The 23,576-nt window shown below is 40.8% G+C and overlaps 1 protein-coding gene across 1 annotated transcript in view; it reads right to left on the bottom strand.

Moving 5' to 3' along the window:
* The window catches only part of hs3st1l2 (heparan sulfate (glucosamine) 3-O-sulfotransferase 1-like 2), a 34,822-nt gene extending 31,318 nt beyond the window's left edge, over nucleotides 1–3,504 (bottom strand). The window contains exon 1 of the mRNA XM_042488642.1: nucleotides 3,264–3,504. The gene's annotated coding sequence lies outside the window, so the exon portion shown is untranslated. The remainder of the gene's footprint in view (nucleotides 1–3,263) is intronic.
* Nucleotides 3,505–23,576: the final 20,072 nt, after the last annotated feature.

Below are 23,576 nucleotides of genomic sequence, written 5' to 3'. Positions count from 1 at the left end.
CACATCAGCTCATTGTAAACAAAGTGAAGGTCAAAAACACAAAACGCACCATGTCTGTCCCTTCACAGCCTCCTGACCTGAATCTACTTTGCCTGTTTGGTCTTTTGAACAGTCTGTTTGAATCCTTCAGACGCTCCAGTGTTGGTATTGTTTTCGTCACGGTACAGACTCACTTAACCAATTAGTCATGTGGGAGTGTCATGATAAGTGGCGCTGGCGGTGAGTTACTGCCTCGGTTTAGCCGTCATATGTTCACAGTTCACACATGTAGATACGATAGACAATACAGCAATAGACATTACTTTCTATGACATAATTTGAAGGACGACGCAAAATCAAACACAAGAAAATGTCAAGGACAACACAAGACTCTGTCTTTGCAACACGTCTTCTAAATGAAACTAGGAAAAACATTGTTTGTCCTCTAGAACTTAACATTTGTTGAATTGACGCCATTTTCATTAGGATCACATTATTTACCTGCGCCTTCCAAAACCAGTACAAATTACTGTTTTATAATGTGATGACGCCAAAGTTAAAATTAAGTTAGATTTGGGCATAAACGTGACTCGGTTAAGGGTATACTGTTCACAAATTATCAGCTCATTCCCAACTCGTCAAATGCCATCACTTAGTCAGTGGTTTTGGTGTCAGACAGTATTGCATAAAGGCATCTTTTGCGGCGATATGATACGTGACCAGGGTGCGTCAGTTTGCGCTGCCAAGATAAGAAGTATAAAAGCTGAAAGTCCAACTGACGAGGCAGGTTAGTTGGACTTTCAGCACAGGACTTTCACTCCAGGAGACAACAGCTGTTAAGAACTATGTGAAACCAAGTGAACTTTGACTCATTTTAAGGTACATTATCACCATGTTTCTTTTCCTGAATATAACCTACGTAACTTTACGTTAAGTACAAAACTAATAACGAACAAACTAGTAATTTGTTACATATTGTACGAACCACTGTGAGCGGGTCATAAATGATGATTGAGAGCGATTACTTTTGTATGAGTCTATGCAACATTTTCTCACTCTGAATTTGTCATCTGGTGCTGCTCTGTCAGGACCTTCCACGTCAACCTGTGATGTTTTTGGTATCCTTGTGCGTCACCTGTTTAAGCTCTAGTAAGCCGTTAAAATTATGCAATAAATGCACAGGGATGAAGCAGCACGATCCGCCCATGCATGTTGTATTTTGACGCGCCCACTCGTCTGGCTGTGCGCCAGCGTATGATAACAACGCTGTTGGTTCTGTCCAACCGCTTTATCACCTGACGTGTCCGTGCACATTGCATGTTTATGCAGAAGGTGGTTTTTAGCATCATACTCGTACGTTGAAAGCACTGACTTTTTTATTTTTTTTTAATTTTAGGATAATCCTGTGTAGTTTATACCTTTTAAGATTGAAACCCAAATCCTGGTTTGCATTTATATGAGTACTTGGTTAGGGTTAGAATGTACTTTTTGTCATGGTTATAATAATATCATGGCAGTTGTGGTCAAGATTAAAAGAAACCAATGTTGACTATTGGCAGGAAACAGGAAACAAACTGCAGTCTCTCGTGTTAAAGTCTGACGTTTTGTTGACCGACCAGCTAGAGCTTCCTCCTCTCTGTGGACTTTGTCTCTGCAATAACGTCATCGAAACTTTGCCACAATCACTACAGTCATTACAGGGCTTTGTAACTCATATGAACCGATGTGTCTGATTGAAATTCAAAGATTTAAATCAAGGGTAAAGATGCACAAATCCAAGTGACTATTCAAAATCATACTGCCAATAAACCAATACCAAAATTATCATCAATAAAGGAAATATAAGTCATATAAACTTTACTAAAGAAATCACATAAACTATTTTAAGTGTAAGCTTCACTCTTATACATGCCAAACTTTTACTGTCTTTATAAAACAGTGGTTTTATAATAACAATATGAATTTTATTTATATAGCACTTCTCTTAGCAAGCTTCCCACGTGCTTTTAAGATCAACAGCAGATTAAAACAGAACAGCAATAAAAAATAAATTAAAAAACAGCGGTATAAAGTGCAAACAACACAGTGGTCATAAAATATATCAACACTGGGCATGCCATATTAACGTATTCTGATTCCTGGTATCATCAAATGTAAAAAAACAAAACAAAAAAAAAAAAACAACTGCGTGCATTAGTGTTCAACCTCGACCAGTGAACGACAGCTCTTGTGTGATGGGCACGAGTCCCCGCAACTGCAGAAAAGTGATGTTTAAGATACTCAAGTTAAATTTCAGAACTTCCTCCTGAAGAGTTTTCTTTTGGTTTCACTCGTGTCTCGCTTTTAAATCCAGCACATGTTTGAATGCAGGATTCCTGTGGGTCCTTAAAAAGTCTGAAAAGACTTTGAATTCATTTAACTTAGATTTAAGGCCTTGATTGATGTTTCAGATGTCTTAAATCAATCTTTCAAAAGTCTTAAAAATGCTAAGATATGGAGAGCAGAATTTTATGAAATGTTTTCTTTTCTGACATTGCGCTGTAAGTTCTTAAAAAACAATTTGTGAGATCGATTTTTTTAAATAGGGAAGTGCAATTCAACAAAAATTTAACAAAGATTTCGTGGTATGTCTGACAGGGGAACAAGATATATGAGGCTTGGTGTATTTTAAGCAGAAAGTTTTTCAAACTCAGAGGACCACATGTAAAGTGAGAAACACACAGTTGCAAAGACCAAATTGTCCCAAACATTTAGTAACTGATGTTGGCTCATAATTAAAAAAAAAATCTTTATCTAGTTCTTGTAAACTGGTCTTAAATTTTATACCGAATTGCATCCTGAAGAGTCTTGAATCTAACTTCCTTTGAGCTGGTGGAGCCCTGTGAATGCACACACACGGAAACAAACCTTGATAACTTCATCTGCACAGATAAAAACCTCACATTTCCCTTCGTGTCAGCATTTGTGGCTTAAAAGCACCACAAGCAACTCAACTCTCATGCGAACAAACAAGCCCCCGAAAGCATGATTTCATGAACTTGCGACACAGAGAGAAGAGAGGGCAAAAACTTCCAGGAATGAGGTAAACTCTGCTCACTGACACTGCACACACACACTCAACCTGCACAGCATGAGCTGGGACGTTACACTGTGTTTTTTACTCCATGCAAATGTTGCACTTAATATTGGCTGCAATGCAAAGAGTGAGGTGGTTTTTCAGATTCAGCTATCATGATCAAGATAAGCAGTGAGTGAATGAAAGACATTTAAAAAAGAGCTCTTACCTGGTTAATTTTCTCCCAAAATGTATCTTTACTTTCTCTTCTTTTGCTTCTTGTTTCTCTTTGCTGGTCTCTTTCTCTCCTTTTCTCTTCCTTCCTCTCGTCAGTTTTGCTTCAGCTCCCCGGGCGTCGCTGAGGAGGTGTGTGTCGAGTGTCTGAGCGCGTGTGAGAGTGTGTGTGTGTGTGAGCAGGCTGGTGAGAGAGCGACTCTGCTTTGTGCTGCCGACCTCGGTGAGCGTGTTGTTGCAACTGACTGAGTGACTGGGAGGAGAGGGAGGGAGTGTGTGTGAGTGAGTGTGTGTGTGTGAGAGAGAGAGATTAGTTCACACACAAACACATCTCTGCCTCAGGGAAACACCCCACTCCTTCTCCTCCTTCTTCCCCCCTTTTTTTCCTCCTTCTTGTCTTTTTTATTTCTCTCACATCAGCTCTTGTGTTTCATCTGATCACCTTGAAGGACTCACGGAGCGAAAACATTTTCACTCCCCCTCATTCTCTGCTCCCATTTGACACCAGTCAATACTCCTGCCTGATTCTGGGTTTTTAACCCCGTCTTTTGTTGTCTTTCCTCCTCGTGTTCATTCAGTTTTGCTGTTGCGACTCCCCCGATCATAAATAAGTCAGAGAGCTTGCACAAAACAGCACAAATATCTCTGATGGGCTTCTCTCTCTGTGAGCTGTTGCTTTTTGTTTGACTCCATATCAGTGAAAAAATGTAATCTTTTTTGCACTTTCCATGTTTTTCCTGCCTTTGATTCTACAAAGACATTAAATTGAATAACGAGGCAGTTGGTGGAGGGACAAAGACATCTTTTCACTTTTCAAATCATTTCAGGGACAAACTGCTTGTTAATGGCTGTTGAGTGTGACTTGACAGCACCTGGTTGGAGTTTTTTTGGTGAATATCAAGATGTTGAGTGTGAGAGTGCCGTGGCATGAATAGTTTGAAAGGATTAAACTAATAACTTGGATTTTAAGGTCTGATCGCAGTCCTTCAAGTTTCTATCTATGGAAATTTTGCAACCACTTCAGGTAAATACACCAAAAAATCTCCATTGTCTCCTCAAGTCATTAATGTCCAGAGTTAAGTCCTAAACCTAATTTTCTTAAAATAAGTGAGAAAAACCTGCAAGTACAGTAAAATCTTCAAACTATGGGGTTTGGATCTTATTACCTAAGACTTTAAGCCCCTCCCAAAAGAAGTAAAAACATCAGTTTGGAGAGTCTGAAGCTTTTATCCCTCTCTGATAGTAAATGTCTCCCATAATAATGCCAGGAAGAATCATCGCAATGGCTTTCGTCCCCATGAAGTGTTGCAGGAATTAATCCAAAAACGTGGATGTGGGTTTAGCACTCCTGGTTCCCTCGTCTCAAAGTCAATGTTTTGGTTTTTTTTTGTTAGATGTCTTCAAAAAACTGAGGAGACTTTCACATTTTATTCTACGACATAAAATATGTCAATAAATACTCGCAAATTTAGAAGTTTTGACTCGTCTTATAAAGGACGTTTGCTTGCAGATGGCTAACAGCCTCGTTAAGGTGGTGATGTTCAAGTCATACGTGTTGCATTTCGGTTTCTATGCTTTTAATGTTTGCAAGCATCCTGCATGGTAGTAACACATCTGCATACCTGTTTGGCGTATTAATAGTGATTTTGTGTGTGTGTGTGTGGTGGACAGTACTGAAGTACATTTGATTAAGTACTCTTGTCACTCATAACATTTCCTTTGAAGTCAGCGGATGAGTTTTTTTTTTTTGTTCATTTCTAAAATGAAAAAACTCCGTAAATCACAACAAATTGTTTGCACGGCAACAGAAGTTGCACAAATTTGGTGGATGTTCCCCTAAAATTAAACAAGTTATTTTTGGTCGTAAATTTGTGCAATTTTTAGTAGTTTTACTTGATGGGTTTTTGTCGAACATTTATAAATTTGCAGGTGTGTGACTGGGATGTTATGGCAGGCTGTTTATTTGTTTATTTATATATTTTGGTGATTATTTTTTAAGAAGCTGCATCGGCAGCAAATGTTGTGTTTGACAGACGAGGCATTGGCTCGAGGATGAGAGGAGTTGTGCTTTGAGCAAACAGCTGAATAAGAGACACAAACAAGAATTGCAGTTAAATTTTAAATAAATTCAATGATGGTCGTTGTTTATATGGACGTTTCTGTAGGCTTAGCGGCACATTCAAGCACATTCAAAGCAAGTAATCCAGTACTTTAACTCAAGTGATAATTTGACTCAACAACTTTCACTTTCAATATTTTGGCTCAAGTAAGACAGTTGTGTACTTTGTCCACCACTGACCCTGACTACCAAGGTTGTTATTGGTCCCATAAACTGGTTTAATGGATTTATTAATCATCATCTGCAAACTACAGACATTCAAGAGCAAGATACTATACGGGTTGTAAGACTTTTACATGTATTGGGCTCTCCTCACACCCTGGAGAAAAGGTTCATCCCCTTACTGTATAATTCAAACTAAGAAAAATATGATGAACAATAGAAAAAAAAGGCTCGGAAATAAGAATCTTTAATACGAGACGAGAATCACTTATCATATTGAATTGTTTTATGTAATACTCAAGACAAGATAAAATATTCTCACTTTTTCCCTTGAAAAGGGACTTTAAAGACACTTTAATGGTTTAACACATTCTTTAAAAAGGAGATTTTTTACACACTGTTTTACAGATTTGCCATCCAAATCAATATCTTGCAGAGAAACAAAGCTGCTCGCTTGGATGAACACTGACAGGAGACAGGAAAAGACAGCAATCAGTTTAACCTTGAGGAGACCCCTACTCAGTTTTGTTTAAGCCCATCACAGCGATTACAGAATTTAGCTTTAGTCTGCTAATCTGCTCTAGATCCACATTAAACTGCTCCTCAGGAGGCTGAGCTGAGGGGGGGTCTGTGGGTGTGCAGTAATTTACAGCACAGTCTCCTCAAGTATTCGGTCTCTTTTGTTTTAACTCTGAACTTGCAGCGCATACTGTTTGATATTGAACAATGTGTTAAAAATGCTGTTGAACATATTCTTCGTTATTTCAACATCAGGTTGAGTTGTTGTTAATTGGCTGTTTAGCATCTTGAATCCATCCTGGCTGTTTTCGGTTTCTTTTTTTGGATGATGAATACAGACCGACGTGGCTTGAGTTATTTCCTTTTACGCAGGCGCAGAACACACATGCGAGTTAGTCAGCCTGTTCTCACTCCGAACTCAAATAGCGTCGCTCTGTCAGTGCTTTCGACGTACGAGCGTGAAACCAAAAGCCACCTTCCACGTCCGACTCAAACACGGCTGGATGGCTTCTTTTATTTTTTTTAAAACCACAGGGAGCCACTAGGGAGCAGGAGGCGTCTCTGGAGCTGTAGGTAGCTGACCTCCGCGGGTCGGCATCAGTGGTGTGATGGTGGATGGTGAGGTGGGTTTACTACCAGGTAGATGGTAGATTACTAAGGTGGAAGTGAGTACTCTTTCTATATCCAGTTTACCTGATAGATGGGTTTTCCAAATATGGCACAAATTTTAATCACATACTTCACACACGTTGTGATTTATTCACAAAGTCTTAATCACATTTTGCTTTTATCGATCAACAGCGTTTGGTGTTTTATCATTTTTGGCATTTCTTTTTAGTGTTTTTTAATGTGCAAACTGCTTTTAAAATGTGTATAAGAGCAGGTGGGTTAAGAGTTCTTGCACGAAGCATTAAACTTTTGTTGCAGTTTGACCTTTTGTTCATATGACAACAGCATTACGGGGATCTGAAAACACAAAATTTTGAAACCGGGTTCCAGATTGTAATCTTTTGAAAATGCAAGCCTTTCTGTCACCATGTAAACTGGATCCTGTGAGAGCAGTGACATCACGGCCGCACTTCGCCCATGTGCAAGGTGTTTTCTGTGGTGTGTCATTATAAAGTTACACTGCCAGCTACTGGCCTGGCATGCATACTACAGCGTTTTTTTTTTTGTTTTTTTTTTCCGTATTTGTGTACACAAGGATCATTCTCACATATGAATGCAGATTATTTTAAAAACCCAAAGTAAAGACTTACGTTTTCAGTGGGGCTATTCTCGCATAAACGAGGCCAAAAAATGCGCTTATTGTTCTTTTCAAATCCTACATGTTGGATTACGGGAAACGCATCACTCTTCTAATACTTACAGATTTTTTTTATATTCGTGTGTGTGTGGAAGTGTGTTAAATCTAGGTGTGTGTGAATGTGGTGACTGCATTAGAAGAAGCCCCCCATTACTCTGAACAAAGCTGCTCCACCAGCTGAAATATGAAGTGTACGAGCCTCTGGTGTCTCCATGTTAGAGGAGGTTTTCCTTTTTTTCTCTCTGCAAAACAAAAAGCTGACCCCCTGTTGAGTTTCTCTGCGGGGGGCACACTCGCCGAGCCATCTTCCTCTCTCTCCGAGACCCCTGGGAGCCCCTCCACCCCTCCTCGCCTCCTCCCTTGTTAGTTTCCACCACCCCATCCTCCCCCAGTCTCTCTCCTCTCATTTCCCTCCCTCCGAGGCTCGAGTTAACTCTCGCTCTGATCGCTTTCCCCCCAAAAAAACTATTTTCCTCTCCTCTCTGTCATCTTCCCTTTGTGTTCAGGTCTTCATCTCTTTCCTTTCTGTCTATCCTCACTCGCTGTCTCTCGACCTCCCCCCCCGACCCCGAACTGTAATCTCCCTCCTCTTATCTGTCTTTCTACAACTTCTGGGAAAACACCACCTTTTCTTTCCCTTCTTCCCTTTTTATTCTCTGTCATTTTTCTCTCCTTCCAAGCAGCAAAGCGATTTGGCGCTTGCTCAGGCCTGTGAGAAGACCCAGGGGGTTGGTTGCTCTATGAGGCGACATCTCTGAATAAATAAGCATGGGTAATTTGCTCCAAACCTGCAGCCCCTTATTTTTTTTTCTTCTTTTCACCCTCCCAGTTTAGAGAGAGGAGATAAAGACACAATAAAATGGTGGGAGATCCTCACAGAGGCTCATTATATGGTTGTCAGTGAAGTTTTCTCACAGGGCTTTGTGACGGATCGCTCAGCCCCACTCCGCTCTGTCTATTTCTTTTCAGGGCAAATTATCTATATTACATTCCTGTTTTTCCAATGACCGTGTATTTGGATAAAACCGGTCTCATTTAAGGAAGTAATGAACCGTCAGTTCTAGCTGAATTAAGGCAGATTATGGAGAGCAAATTGCAAAGCCTGGCGTACAGAACTAACAGCTATTAGCGGCGTAGCACCTCACACATCCAGCCAATGAGAGTCTGATAAGGATTAAGCACTTTCTGAGCAATTTGCCTCCAAAACTGAGACATTTCATGCAGTAAACTGGATGCGGTGTATCCGTCCTGGTTGTTGTGACGCCGGTTTAATTCTCCGTCTCTCTGCTACTCACTCTCCTCCATTCATGGCCCGGTGAAGGAAGTATGTGAGCGCCAGGTCAACTGTGAACATCAGGTATTAATAATGCAGGACAGGAAGCAGCCCCTCCAACTACAAAGCTGTGCACTCTGACTCCACGTCTCCGCGCTCCGTCCCACCGCTGTGAGCTACATAACCCGACACAGGCTGGGAGGAGAGCTGCAGACGTGTGTGCAGGGGAGGAAACCTGCCAAAGCACCTTCCAAAAATGGGGTGAAAAGGCGAAAAAAAAAACAATATAACATACTGTGAAGGTATCTAAAATGATGAAAAATCTGACATGTTTTCACTGAGTCATTGGCTCAAAATCACTGAAAATGCTTGCATATTTTCAAGAAATTTGTGACCATTTTTGTCTTATTTTTAATCAACTATTTGTCAAAAAGTGTGATACGTTCCAGTGAGTTTAAAAATAAGTTTGGCTTTTTTTTTTTAAATTTTTTTGTGATCGCACCTCTATATATTTTTGCCATAAAGTGGCACTTTGCTGATTTTCTGCCAGCTTTGTATCATAAAAATGTGGATAGTATGTTTATTTGAACTGTGGTAAACTTCCTTCCGTATTACCAGCGTCCAAATCTCACGTCTCATCTCTCTGCTCTAATCTGCTGGATTTTTGCTGACTCTATTCTACTCTACTACTACTCTATTGTACCTCGACATTTTTATATGCCTACCTCTATTAAAGCAAATAGTAAAGAATTAGATCGAGAGAGAGACACCCTTCCTTCCTCTCTCTCTCGCTCAAACTCAGACGTTTAAACTTCGCATTGCTGCCCGGGTGTGAACCAAGATTATGTTACTGCACTGCCTATTTCTCACCTAAAATGTCTTTAAAAACATATTTTCAGCTGTAATATGAGAATTCGTGAACAGGAAGTGGGCACAACATTGTTTTCTTGTATTGTTAAAAAGGGAGGCTGAAAAAACGGAAATCAAAGAGTAAAACTGAGCAGCGCTGATCAAATCTAAACCAAGACTCTGTTATAACATGGTCATGGTTGCTACGTCCATTATTTTATACACTCTATCCAACTGTTGCCAAAAAGCTGATGGCATAAAAGGTGACAATATGTCTGCGATTCACAGCTTTTTTCTACTGCCCAATGAAATCTTTTAATGTAAGTTTACTTGCAGGTAAAAGAAGAGCGGTCCCACACACTGCTCAGTACATTTGCAAGTACAGGACAGTGTGTGGGACCCCTCATCTTTTACCTGCACATTTTTTTTTCTCCTATGCACCTGTCCACATAAGTTTTGGAGGTGTGCACTGGCCTTTCTATTGAAATGTAAGTTCAGTTAAAATCTATAAGGTAACTTATCATGTTGTGTAGCACCACTAAGATCCATGAACCAAATGGACAGTTTTAGGTTAGTGGAGTTTTGGAAACTTGGAGAAAACTTGGTCAGCACGATACATAGCCTGAGGGCCGACAAGTTCTGTTCTAGGAAAACAACGGACTGAGGCGTGATTTTTTATTTTTTATTTTTTTGGCTCAAAAACCTAACTCTGGCTTTGATAAAATATGCATGCACGCCTTCCATTTGACAGTGTGCGTGCAGATCTAATCTCAAGAGGACAAAATAATAAGGACAGTTGATCTTTTCTCATATTGAAAGATGGTTAGACAGACAGCTAAATGAAAGATTTCCGAGCTGTAAACCAGGTCATATTAGTCAGTGAAGAATTTGAGCACTCTTGCTGAAATAACTGAATAACTCCTCCACCTTAAACCCCTGTGCTGTTTTACTATCATACCATGTTCTGTTTCATTTTGAGTGTTTAAAAGGACAGAAAATGCTAAATTTTACCTTCAAAAGAGGCTCTGCTTTTTTATCAGCTTCCCTCGTGGTTTAATTGTGTTTTTAAAGTCTGCCGAGTGGACTTTTGTAGTTATATCATTTGTATGTAAATTTATGTTGTAATGATAATACCATTCAAATGTTGCTCTTCTGCTGAGCGTCCCTTTGTTTGCCTTGTTGTGTTCATTAATATGATTGTTTTGCTCGTTTTACTTCACAGCATTTTGTGCCTTAGATAAGAAAACTACAATTTTACTATTATTATTATTATTGCTGTTCTGTTGCTTCACTGACTGTTTCGCTCTTGGAAAAATTGATTCACAAAAGGAACTGAAACTGGATTTTTTAATTAAGGTTGACTCATGCAAACGCAACAGAAATGACTAAACAGCAACTATTCATCTTTTTACATGTACCTAATCTTTACAGGGGAAAACACATCCTATGACTTTTATGCCGTCACATATCCTGATTAAGTTCAGTCTTCTGCATCTGTGCCATGAGATTCAAAGTTATAGCTCTGTAGTTGTTGCAAGGATTATGCTGCGGGAGTGTTTTGAGGGATTATTTGTGCAACTTATTATTATTTTTCAGCATTAAAATTGTCACTATTGAAATCAGGTGTAACCAACTGGTCTTAAACTGACCAAAGGTCTCTGATATGAGACAAATGACAAACATTTGAGGCTCATCATATGCTTGCTTTTGAGTACGGGCAGTTGTCATGGTGACGTTGTTGATGCACTTCCCTGCAGACTTTGGTTCTGTTGCAAATCACATACTGAGGTACTGAGGTGTCAGCCACCTATGGCAAAAGACACCTTTCATGGCAGCATGATACGCTGCCCATAGTGTCACCTTCTCAATGTGCTTCTATACTTTTTGTGTCTGTTGCAGGCATATAAAAATGCAGAAGTGCACTCTGTAATTTGAGCAACAGCCCTCTAATGAGCGAAAAATTGGAGCCGACATGAGCGGGAAGATCTTGACACTGATTAGTTGGAGGGAAGTTTAGTTTATTAACACTTTACCCTCATTGTTATAATAAAGCTAGTTAAAAATCAGCAAAGCTTCCCTTAGAGTGTAGAAGTGTTACATGTTACACGATGGCAAAAAGTTGAACCATAAAAGGCGTTGTTTCACTGCAAATTGTTCATTAGACTCAGAGAAAATGAGTGTGATTACAGTGAATCTTTTTAATACATTTCCTGAGCCTTGTTGAATCACATAATATTCATGTAATTCCAGTATCAAATCTGCATTTCAGAGTTTGTGCTCATTCAACCGATGCTCATCTTTTTGTAGAAGTGCGTTAAACAGCTGTTCGCTCTCTGCACAGAAAGCCCGCTCTGTGAACATTTGGTCTCTGCTGGAGCCGCTGCTCTCTCCATGTGTCTTCCACCGTGACTCTCGGCTCTCTTCAGAAGCTCGCAGAAGGACAAATGGTGTTCATTAGCCACTGATGAGTCGTGTAGCTGCAACAGGCCAAACTAGAACAGAGGCTAATTAGCCAACAGTTGCCAGCTGGGACGTCAAACCTTTGCGCTCTTGATGTGTGCAGTCTTTGTGTCTGGGCTGAGAAAGTAAGAGAGCAGCGACTGCAGAGGAGAGATCCCCGGAGAGGCTGTGATCTTATTCAGGCCTCGGCTCTGGCTCGTTCAGGTCTCGGCTGTAAGAAGAAGACTCCAGTAATGTGAACAGAATTACCGCTGCAGGAGAAACACATTAAAGGAAGTGGTGGCTGTTTGGTTTTATTCACATACAGAATGATTTCTGATGATTGAAGATGGTAAAGGGTGCTTCGTCACATATTTAAGATACAGTGCCGAGTGCTTATTTTCCTCTTCTCTGAACTGGTCCACTTTACTGAAGCACATATAAAGTGTGGAGCTCCACAGCTGTTAAGGGAAGAAGTATGTGTTAGGAAAAGTAGATTCAAGTAGTTTCAAGATGGCTCCTGGCTCCAGACACACAAAACTGGCTTTACAGATGCTGGCAAAGCCCGACCTTTGTATTGCCTCACGTTACTCACATGTCTCGGCCAAAAAGTTGCACTTGAACACATCGCAAAGAGCCGACGACCAACTAGCCAGCCCATTTTCATTCTAAAGCAGTCAAATACTGACACTCTTGATGTGCTTTGCCAAAAACCACCTTCTGCATCTGCATGATACGCCGCCGGATGGCGTCAGCAGACACCGCAGCTGGACGAAACCGGTCGCAGTGTAATCACGGCACTTGCCACGGCTGATATGTGGACGGGTGGCGTCACTTGAGAGCACGGCCAAACAAAACCAGATACATACTATAAGTATGTATATCTTGTTTGCAATGGATGCTGCCATTGTTGTGTGACGTCAGACCGTTGAAGTCGGGGTACATGGATTTGCCCCGAATTCACAAGTAAGTCCGACTCGGAGTGGCGTTCCAATTTACTTTTTCTTACAGGAGGTTGGAATATCTCGACTTCTGAGTTATCTGGAGCGCAGCATGAGAGCTGATTGGTCAATAAATATACAATTGAACAGTTGTGCAGATATGTTTATTAAACATGACAGAAATAGGCTCGAATCGTTGAAAAAAAATGCAGAAGTTCTCTGATCACCATTTAAACGACTGAAACCTTTTGCAGAAGCATCAATTAAAAGTGCTGCGCTGCTCTTTGATTCCTGTTGAGCAACATTTTTAAAAAGTGGAAAATCCCCAATCACAACTCAGCCTTTAGACACATGGGCAGACCCACAATCCTCAGTATAGCCCCCTCGCAACAGGATATCGAATCCTAAATATCGAACATTTAATATTTGTGATTTGAAAACTGTTACCATGGAATGTAAAACGCACTCTTTAACTCACACCACAGGACAATTTAGCAAGATGATCTTAAGAAGTAAGAATAAATCTGCGCTTTGCTGACCAGTATTGAAACAGGGACCGGGGGGTTGGGGGGGGTCAGGCCCAAAATCAGCTTGACTCTCATACTACATGTACCTGGCATTAGTCCCCTGTGGCTATAATGAACTGCTGACTCCACAGATTTTAAATAAAGCCTTGGTAGTGGGGTTAATGTGTTGAAGTGCGTCTGTGCACATGAACTGAACTCTCGCTGAGTCTCGCTTTAATTACCTGCCGTGTGAGCGGGATGTAAACGTCTTCTCGGGAGAGTAAAAGAGACATTTTTGGCAGAAAATATGTTTTTGCATACTCGCGTGTGGGACGTCAGAGCAATGGACACTTTACAAACCTCTAACTCCCACCATCAGTCAGCACAGCCAGGTAAAATGATCAAATATCGAAGGCCTTTTTAACTCAGTGCAGCTATGCTTCATGTGTTTTTTAATAAACACACATACATTAAAAATAAAAATCAGCACCTATACTGTATGTTGGTGTGTAACTGGGATGTATTTATTTGTGCAGGCGCCTCAGCTCACTCAAAAGTATGAGGTATATTTTGCTCTTATCTAAAAATACGCATGGAAACAAGCAGAAAAAGTGTAGCTACAAAATCAGCTGTGACACCTTTTGTTACACCTGTGCACAAACACACACACGTCTTCTAAACATCACTGTCAGTGCATGTTGGTAAGAGATATATGTGCTACATCCTAGAATAGATATGAACTGTCATCCAAACAAAAAAATCAGATTCAAGCAGCGAATCAGAACTGAGCACAAAGGCCTGCGGAGTGACTGTAGCCGCTCAACACACACACACACACACACACACACGCATACACACACACACACACACATATATATATATATATATATAAACAGACACACACATCACAAGCAGAGTTCTGGTGGCCTGTTGGTGAGTGAAAGTTAGTGAGACCTAAATACGGAAAGAAAAGAGAAGGATGAGTGAGAGGTATAAAAAAAAGTATGCCAGTGCAAACTCTTAACCCTTTGAAACCTGAGCAAAATTTTAAAAAACATAATGAGGAAGGCAATGAGCAACAAAACAAAACGACCCCCAAATTAGCAAAAAGTACAAGAAAATTACTTGAAAATAAAAAAAGAAGGAAACTGGCCTGGAAGAAGCCCTTAAAATTATAATAATTATGCAACATATATTAAAAATGTTATTCTGATAAATAATTTTCCAAATGTAGTAATTTGTGGAACATTTCATAACAAGTTGCCTGTTTCCTCTTGTTTTTGAAAGAAATATCACCATTTTTCTCTGCATTTAAAGGTCTGAATACTTGTGAAAGACCTCTGAAAGCAGCACAGGAAAAGTGATGTTGCTACAGGTTTCAAAGGGTCACTCATCTTTGTGAGTAAAAGTACATCAAGTACATCAAGGAGAAGTCTCCCCTGATCTTCAAAGTCCATCATCTTGAGAACGTGATGAAAATGTTAGACACTTTCCTGCCAATAGGATACACAATCTTCCACTAAAGCCAGTTTCACACTTTCTACATCCAGGAGTGTGACGTATCTTCATTGGTCCATGTCTGCGAGGTATTTCTGAGCACAGCCCAAATTTTGTGGCAGCGCTAACTTGCTCGCATTGCTTTCATTCAGTTAGGATACGGTGTAAAAATAAAACAAAAACAAGTAAAGTAATATCTATTTTTAAAGACAGTAGTACTTAGAATACCAACAAATGAAATAGCAACTGTAATAGAATACAGTTTTTGTATTTTGAATAGATAACACTGTTACTTGTATCCCATTACTTCCCAGCTTCAGCCACATTTATATAATTTGTCTTTAAAGGAATACAAAGACAGTCGAGACAGCTGGAACGGTTTGTTGATCCGGAAATGTGCATGTATGGAGCAATGTAGGGATACGGACCCTCAGTTAAAACATGGATGAAACTTTGCTTGGATGTTCAATGAGGAAAGCATGTCCAATGCTTAATCTACAAGTATAGTACAAGGAATAGAAAAATAATGACAAATCAACATGGTAACAAGTAACAGTATAGTTTTCAGAATGTTTAAAAAGTAGAAGAAGAATATAAAACGCATTTGTTAGACCACAAGGATACACACTAAACACTGAATATAATGTTTGTTAGATGATGTAAACACTGGTTTTTGAGGACACAATTTCAAAATTTTGTTTAAACTTACGCAACAATTTAATAGAAACTGATAATGGATGCTGCTGGGTTGGTATATGTGTCATCGTTAGTGTGCCATGTTCCTCAATTTTCGCAACACTATGGTTTATTAGCATCACAGAAGAGGAACATTGATTTTGATGATTTGCATTTTTTAGGGTTTTCCAACTGTCTTGTGGCACAAGACCCACACTTCCAAGCTCATCAGACCCAAATAAAATGTTATGCCAATCACAGAAAGAGGAAGTTATGGAGTGAATAAAAGAATTAAATATATTAATCATAAAGTCTACTTACACGCACACGTTTTTTTCCACATTTCATCAGACAGTACAAATGACAATTTGCGTTGCTTAATTTGATAAACATCTCCATCTCCAAAAAACATACGAACTTACTTTGCTGTAGAGTTCATCACACATTTTATAACATTATCTGATTTGAATAAGTAACCAGATTCCCAGTGTTTGTCACAGTTGTTTTGAATCTATCTCGTCAGAAGCTTAACTTATCTTTTTTTTGTTTTGTTGTTTCAATATTGGACACCCTGTATCCCCCTGTAAGAGAATGTTCTTTTTTAAATAAAAAAAAATAGGAAATCATGTTGTTTAAAGATGAGTTTAATCTTATAATCCGTCTAAAATAATATAAATTATAAACACAGAACTCACAGTAAAAAAAAAAGGAAGCAGCAACATCTTGGTGGCACTAAAAAAAAACACTATAAGAGATTTGTAGCAAAGTGGTTCATATATATGTGATGAGACTGACTGTAAACATGGGCCATTACAGGGAAAATTTAATTTCTTGGTTTATGGTGAACACATGTTCAACCCCACATGTTGTCTGCTGAAGGCCTTCCTATGCAATTTCCCCCCTTCTCACTCTCTTTTGTAAATATTGATGTTGCAATAAGGCTTTCCTCTTGGATAAAGCTCATAGTTAGGGCCGGCCCAGGCTTTTTTCTTGGACCTGCCCTTAGTTGGGCTGGTATAGGCCTAGTCTGCCTGGGGACTTTCTACGATACACTAAGCTCTTCTAGCCTCTTCTAGCCTCTTCTTTCTCTCCATTTGTAAAAATTCACATCTCATTCAGACTTTGCTTTTACATAAAGCTCATACATAGGGCTGGCTCAGGCTTGCCTTGGACCAGCCCCTAGTCAGGCCCTTATCAGCCTAAACTGTCAGGGGACCTCCTATGATACACTATGATACAAGTTCTTCTGTCCCTCGAATATTCTTCATCTGCACACATTCACATCCCACTAAGACTTTGCTTCTGGATAAAGCTCATACTTAGGGTTGGCTCAGGCTTGCCTTGAACCTGCCATTAGTTTGGCTAATGTGGGTCCAGTAAGCTGAAGGACTTCCTATGATTCGCTGAGCCCCTCTCCTCTCTTTCTCTCCATTTGCAAACATTCATGTCACACCGAGACTGTTTTATATAATAAAGCTTATAGTTTGGGCTAGTTCAGGCTTGCCTCGGACCAGCCCCTAGTTAGGCTATTGTTGGCCTAGTCTGCCAGGGGACTTCCAATGATACACTAAGCTCCTCTCTCCTTCTCCTTCTCTTCATTTGTGAACATCTGTGTCCTATTAAGACTACTTCTGTTAGATGAAGCTTATCGTTGATTCAGGCTGGCCTTGGACCAGCCCCTAGTTCAGCTGATATGGGTCCAGTCAGCCAGGGGGCTTCCTCATCGGCTGTGAGGGTCAAAGGACAGAGGGTTTCGTATGTTTTAAAACCTCTTGAGGCAAACTGTGATGTATGATATTGAGCTTTATATATAAAATTCAATCTATCCAGCACCACATTTTTTGCTGTTGCTGCTGTTTGTACAAAGATTTAATCTAAAATAGGTAGCCAGTACTGAGATATTGGAGGCAAACTTCATGCACCATCATTTTGCATTCATGATATATTTTCTTTGAAACGAACACACAGAGGAATCAAGGACTTCTTTCATTCACTACCTTCTATAAATTCAACTGAATGATGAGCTTCAGTTTCATGTCCACAGTGGATATTCAACAGTTTGGACTTAAAATGTTTGGTTTAATCAATATTTGTGAACAAGGATCACTCGCTTCGGAAGCTGGAAATGCAGCAGAGGAGAGGATGCTCGTGACATTCTCGGGGGATGAAACCTGGAGCTGATCCACTGGCAGCCAACCAGAGAATATCTGAGTTTAAAGGCTGAACAGCTGCTTGCAGCTTCTTTTTTAGAGAAGAGCTCTTGTTTACCCTGCGTTTCATCAAACACTGAAGGCCTGCTTCACTGCACTACTCAGGTTAATGAACTTTATGTTTCCCTTTTTACAGCCCTATTTTGGGACATTTATCACCCACTGCATATTATTTACAGGTATCTTTTCTTTTGTGAAAATGAAAAGAATAATTTTAAAAGGATCTGTTGTCCTCCTTTGAATATATAAGTTCATTAAAACACAAATCTGATGTCAGAGACGATCTCGGTACCGTTTGTATGTATGGACACAGATATACCAAAAACATGAACTAACATTGCATTTGCTCAGCTTTATACAGTTTGTCCAATGAAACATTTTGGTCAGGACTACACATCACAGAAGTAGAGAACATCTACAAGGTCTTCATCTTATCTTAAATTCCAGACATCAAAATCCTCCTCACACAAAGCACGTCAAATGTGAAGGACTCTCCAAATACCAAAGCATGACAACACGCATACCATACATTTCATTAGAATACTTCTAAAAGATTACAGCCCAACACATACTCAACTTTAAAGACAATGTGAGTTTTTTGCTATTCACTGTAAGATTGTGCAAAGACTGGGGATTTTGCAAGGTCACTATTTGCAGCTAGATTCAGGATTATTTTCCATTTCCTTGAGGAAAATATTACACTAAAATACCTTTATGGAATTTGTCAATATTACTTACCTGTCTGCAAAAAACATGTAACTCACAAGATAAAAGGTGATATATTTTAGCAGTATTTTTGTTAAATTGACATTAATATAAAGTGCCGTTGCATCCATGCATAATATTATGGATTTTAAGAGATGCAGCATCCTATGCTATGTGATTGGGTTACCCCTTAAAAGAGAGTGGGGCAGACAGCGGCGGAGAATGAGAGCAGGGTGGAGTGGACATCTAGAGACACACATGGAGACACCGGCGGAGGATGAGAGCAGAGCGCACATATGGAGACACACGCGGAGTCCCCTGCGGAGGCACTGGAGGAGAATGAGAGCGGAGCGGATATGCGGAGACACCCGCGGAGACACCGGCAGAGAATGAAAGCGGAGCAGACACCAGTGGAGTGGACGTTCGGAAACACGTGAAGACACCAGCGTAGAATGATAGCCGAGTGGACATTTGGAGACACTGGCAGAGAATGAGAGCGGACACTGGCGGAGACACTGGCGGAGAATGAGAGCGGAGCGGACATTCAGAGACATCGGCGGACAATGACAGTGCAATGGACATTTGAAGACACTGACAGAGAATGAGAGTTGAGCGGACACTGGCGCAAAATGAGAGCGCACATATGGAGACACATGCAGAGGCACCCGCAGAGACACTGGCGGAGAATGAAAGTGGAGCAGACATTCAGAGACACCCGCTGAGACACCGGGGGAGATGCCGGTGGAGAATGAGTGTCGAACGAACATTCAGATTCTTCCATATAACACAATCAGAATAATTTGAACGATGCTTTATTCCCAGGAATTAATCATTTCTGCATATAGTGGGTTTAATTGGAGCTGCCCCTTTGGTTGATTTGTTCATGGATGAGTTTTTAAAAATAAACAGCAGCTCATGAAGGAAGGACAGTGATGAGTTTCCATGCTCCAGGATGAACGCTCATATTGTTGTTAGTGTTGTTCATTGTTAATTTTCTCTATCGGACTTTCTCCCTCTGCACCTGTGGAGTGCATTGGGTGTGTTGTTGTGTCTGGAGCCCTGAGCTCAGAGATGCTCCACTATGACGCTCCTCTGAGCCTTTGTGGCTGAATGACAGGAGAGAAGAGGGAAGAGGGATAAAGGAAAAGGAGACGCAAAAGAAAAAAAGGAGAGAGGAGGCAAACGAGGAACCAGAAGAAGAGTGGAAACTATGCGAGGAAGCACAAATAGGAGACGGGATGAGAGACAAAAATGAACTGAGGAGAGGAAGGACAACAGAGGGGAGGAGGCAAAGAGAGATCAGACATGAGAGGCAAAAAGTCAAAAGGTGAGGAGAGGGGAAATGAGGAGACTGAGTAAGAGGAGAAGAGACAGTAGAAAAATGAGAGGAAATGAGAGATAGGCCTATAAGAAGAAGAGGGACAATAAAAAAAAAGGAAACGTGAGGAGAACAAACGAGTAAAGGAGAAAAGAGGAGAGGAGGCAGGATGAAGGAAAGGAAAGCTAAGGAAGCAGAGTGAAAAAAGCAAAGAAGAGTGGGGAGGAGACAAGAGGAAGGAAATGAGAGGAGAGGAAACAGGAAGAGGGAAGGTAAAAAAGAGGAGCAAGAGAAGCGAGGAAACGAGGAGAGTGACCGAGACACAGAGCAGAGAGGAGAGACGCACATGAAGGACGGGGTGGAGTTGAGGTTATTAGTTCGACTTGACATTCTCAATGAATTTTACATGAGTCGTATTGTAGCAGCGATACAGCCGCTGCGAGCCTCGACCTTGAGTACGTGACCCACAAATCAACTGTCACTTGTTGCTACCTGCAGCTCAAATTACTCATCAAAGTTATTTATTGAGCTACAACCAGGTGAAGGCTGCTGCCGTAACACACGCCGACGCCGAGTCACGCCTTCCTCACGACGAAGCCTCTGCCGCCTCAAGACTCTGGTTAATTAAAAATCTAATTTCACAATGAGACACAAGTGAATTTTACTTTGAATATTTTTCAGTGTGATTGAGCAGTTTGTCGAGCAAACAAAAGCCAAAAAGTTTTCCTTTAAATGTGGCTCCCTAATTTATTTAAAAATACTGTTAAAAAACTTAAAATGGGGGAAAATTGGAAGAAAATTCAAAAAGAGCAACTGGGGAGGGATCCTTTCTCAAAAAAAAAAAAAAAAAGAAACGAGATGCAATTACATGCAATCAAGTTGTGTATACAGAATATCTACCACTATAAAATGACTGGACATAAAATTTAAATGACAAAAATTAGACATTAAATGTAGACATCAAACACCAAAATGAAGCAGGAAATAGTTTTACTGCCTCTAGTATTTTTTTAATAGTTTATATTGCACAACAGATAGAAAATGACCACAGAATCCATGTCTGGACTTGGCTCCATTGATGTCCATGTCAGACAGTTGTGGGTCATGTAGTCTTCTAATCCTCATGTGTAAGTGTCCATGAGTGTGTGCTTGTGGACATTTATTCACCCTGTAAGTGTTTTATTCAGTCTGAGCCTAAAGAGGATTTGGTAAACTTCCCCCCTTGTCAATTAGCTAACATGTTGATGTCAGCATGGTCAGTATAATCCCTCTCTTAATGTACTGTAATAACCCCTCCTTCAACGAGACACTCTGAAAACACACACACACACACACACACACACACACACACACACACACACACCAGTTCCTGAGGGAAACAGCCACACAACAACATGACAGGATGCTGCATTAGCTCAGCCGTCATAACAACATTACCAGGGTCTGAATGAGGCTCTCCAGGGCTTCGGGAGAGACAACTTTCTGACCCAGCATACGACTCTGCCATGCAAGCACTCAATTTAGCGTTTATCTGGGTGCCACTTATATTCACAGCTTCCTCTCATTTTTGTTTAGTCATTTTATTTTTAAAAAGCAATAAACTAAATTTGAAATCAACAACATTCAGAAATATCTGATGCCCAAGAAATCACAAATAAACAGAAAGGGTGGATATATTTTAAAAGTGATTACATAAAACATGATGAAAGTCTATATTCATGTTAGCAGCTCTGAGATTTCATTGTATTGATTTAAGCTGACGTCAGCAGGCTCACAATGATAATATGCTGATGTTTAGCAGATATGATGTATGCCATGTTCACCATTTTCATTTAGCACATTGCTGATTAGCACAAGACACAAAGGACACCTGAGGTTGGTGAGAAAGTCATTAGTTTTGCATGTTTTTGGTTAAAATCCAAACATGACATGATGACAGTGCACAGCCGGTCTATCTCCAAACTTGTCAAACAGCGCCGCTGCTTTTGGCGTTCGAGCATGATGCCAAAAGCCACCTCTCAGAACGCAGCTAGATGGCATCAGATGAGAACGAGGTCGTACAGAACCGGTGGCACTGTTATTATACGCTGGTGAACAGCCTAAAGGCACTGAGCCCGTCCACATGCAAACATGGCCTGACCGAACTGGTCCCGTCATCCCACCATGTGCATTTGTTAACATCACCATGACGACATCCTGGAGCATAAACAGCTGACACAGAAGCATGCCAGAAATGACATAGGTTGAGATATTTCACATATACCCACATATGTTGACTTCTTGGTTTTGCTTGAGTAAAAAAAAATTAAAAGATGGTCATAGTCATTAGGATTCATCCTCTGACGACCACGAATGCCTAAATCAAAATTCAAGGCAATCCACTGAATAATTGTTGAGATATTTCAGTCTGAAGCAAAGACGTGAACCAAGTTGTGACTGTTGCTGTTAATGTTTCTTATCCAGGTCTTTGTCTGGTTTTGCAAATGAAAAACTGTGCAGTGAACACAGTGAACTTTGTGTTATTTCATATGTTTATTTACAAAACTTCACCGAGTTTGTGGGCTCATGTTATCCCATTCTGAGCTTCACAGCCAGAACGAAAATAATGACACTCAGCCTCACTCCCCCGAAACTCCGTCCCCTCACATTGGCATGAATCGCAGCAGCAAACTTCCACAGAGTCTGTCCACGGCCTTCCCCCCTCTGGTTCTGAGGGACACGGCAAGCGTCAGGGCCAAGATGGCGGCTAATGATGTGTAGCTCGCCAGGGGACTGAAGCGAGGCTGCCATTTCAGCCGGGGGGACAATTTGGTCTGGTTGGATAATGCATCCAGGACAGCTGGTGACACAGATCCAGCCGTCCAGAGGAGCTGTCAGTCCGGCCATCCCTCCACACGTGTGTGTGTGTGTGTGTGTGTGTGTGTGTGTGTGTGTGTGTGTGTGTGTGCGCGCGCGCACTGAGGGGAAGAACTAGATGATTTTCATGACTGACATCAGTAGGAACAATAGATCTTCATGGTCTCCAGTGGCCTTAATGATGATGAGGGAGGATATGAAGATTAACATGCAAGCCCTGAGGAGTGTGTGGCTGCAAATGTTTGTTTTTGCGTCTTGCATTGCATGCATGGGCGAATTATGAGACATTGGGCCCCTGGGCGAAGATATGCAATAGGCGCCACCACCTCTCCAACATAGGAGCCAGACACACAGACTTTGTGCTGGTTTTTCCCTCTTTTGCTATCGCTGTTTTGTGTCTCCTATGGTCATTTTGTCTCTTTGTAGTTGTGTCTCTTCAACATGTTTGCATTCCAAGTCGTCACACGTCGCCCCTTTGTCAGTGGACCTCTGCGTCTACATATAATACTCTTGTTATCCTCCTGTATCTGCTGTTGGCGTTCAGGGATATCAACAAAAGCACATGGCTAAAAATAAGGATTAAGCTACAAAGGCAACATTGGTTGGATTTAGGCAACACGAGCATGTGGTTTGTTTGGCTCTACAGTCATACAGAAGGTGAACACCAGGTGCTTGGGTAAAAGTCCAGGGTCTGTTGGACCCTTCCAACCCGTCTGCACAACCAAAAGGGACCTTTGCGCCCATTATTGTTCGTTGTCACCGGCAGCGTTTCCTTGCCCCAGCGCTGGGTCAGCTGCAACATCTGACTTCTTCCATTCAAAATAAATATTGTGGAAAATATGTCATATGTAATCATTTTAAATGGTCTGAGTGATTAGCAGGCAGATGCAAGTTTAACATGTACAAATTTTGTTGGTGTAGTCCAAATAAAAT

The sequence above is a fragment of the Plectropomus leopardus genome, chromosome 6 (genome assembly GCF_008729295.1).
Source record: "Plectropomus leopardus isolate mb chromosome 6, YSFRI_Pleo_2.0, whole genome shotgun sequence".
In the NCBI taxonomy this organism is placed as follows: Eukaryota; Metazoa; Chordata; class Actinopteri; order Perciformes; family Serranidae; genus Plectropomus; species Plectropomus leopardus.
This window is presented reverse-complemented; position numbering and strand designations above follow the sequence as displayed.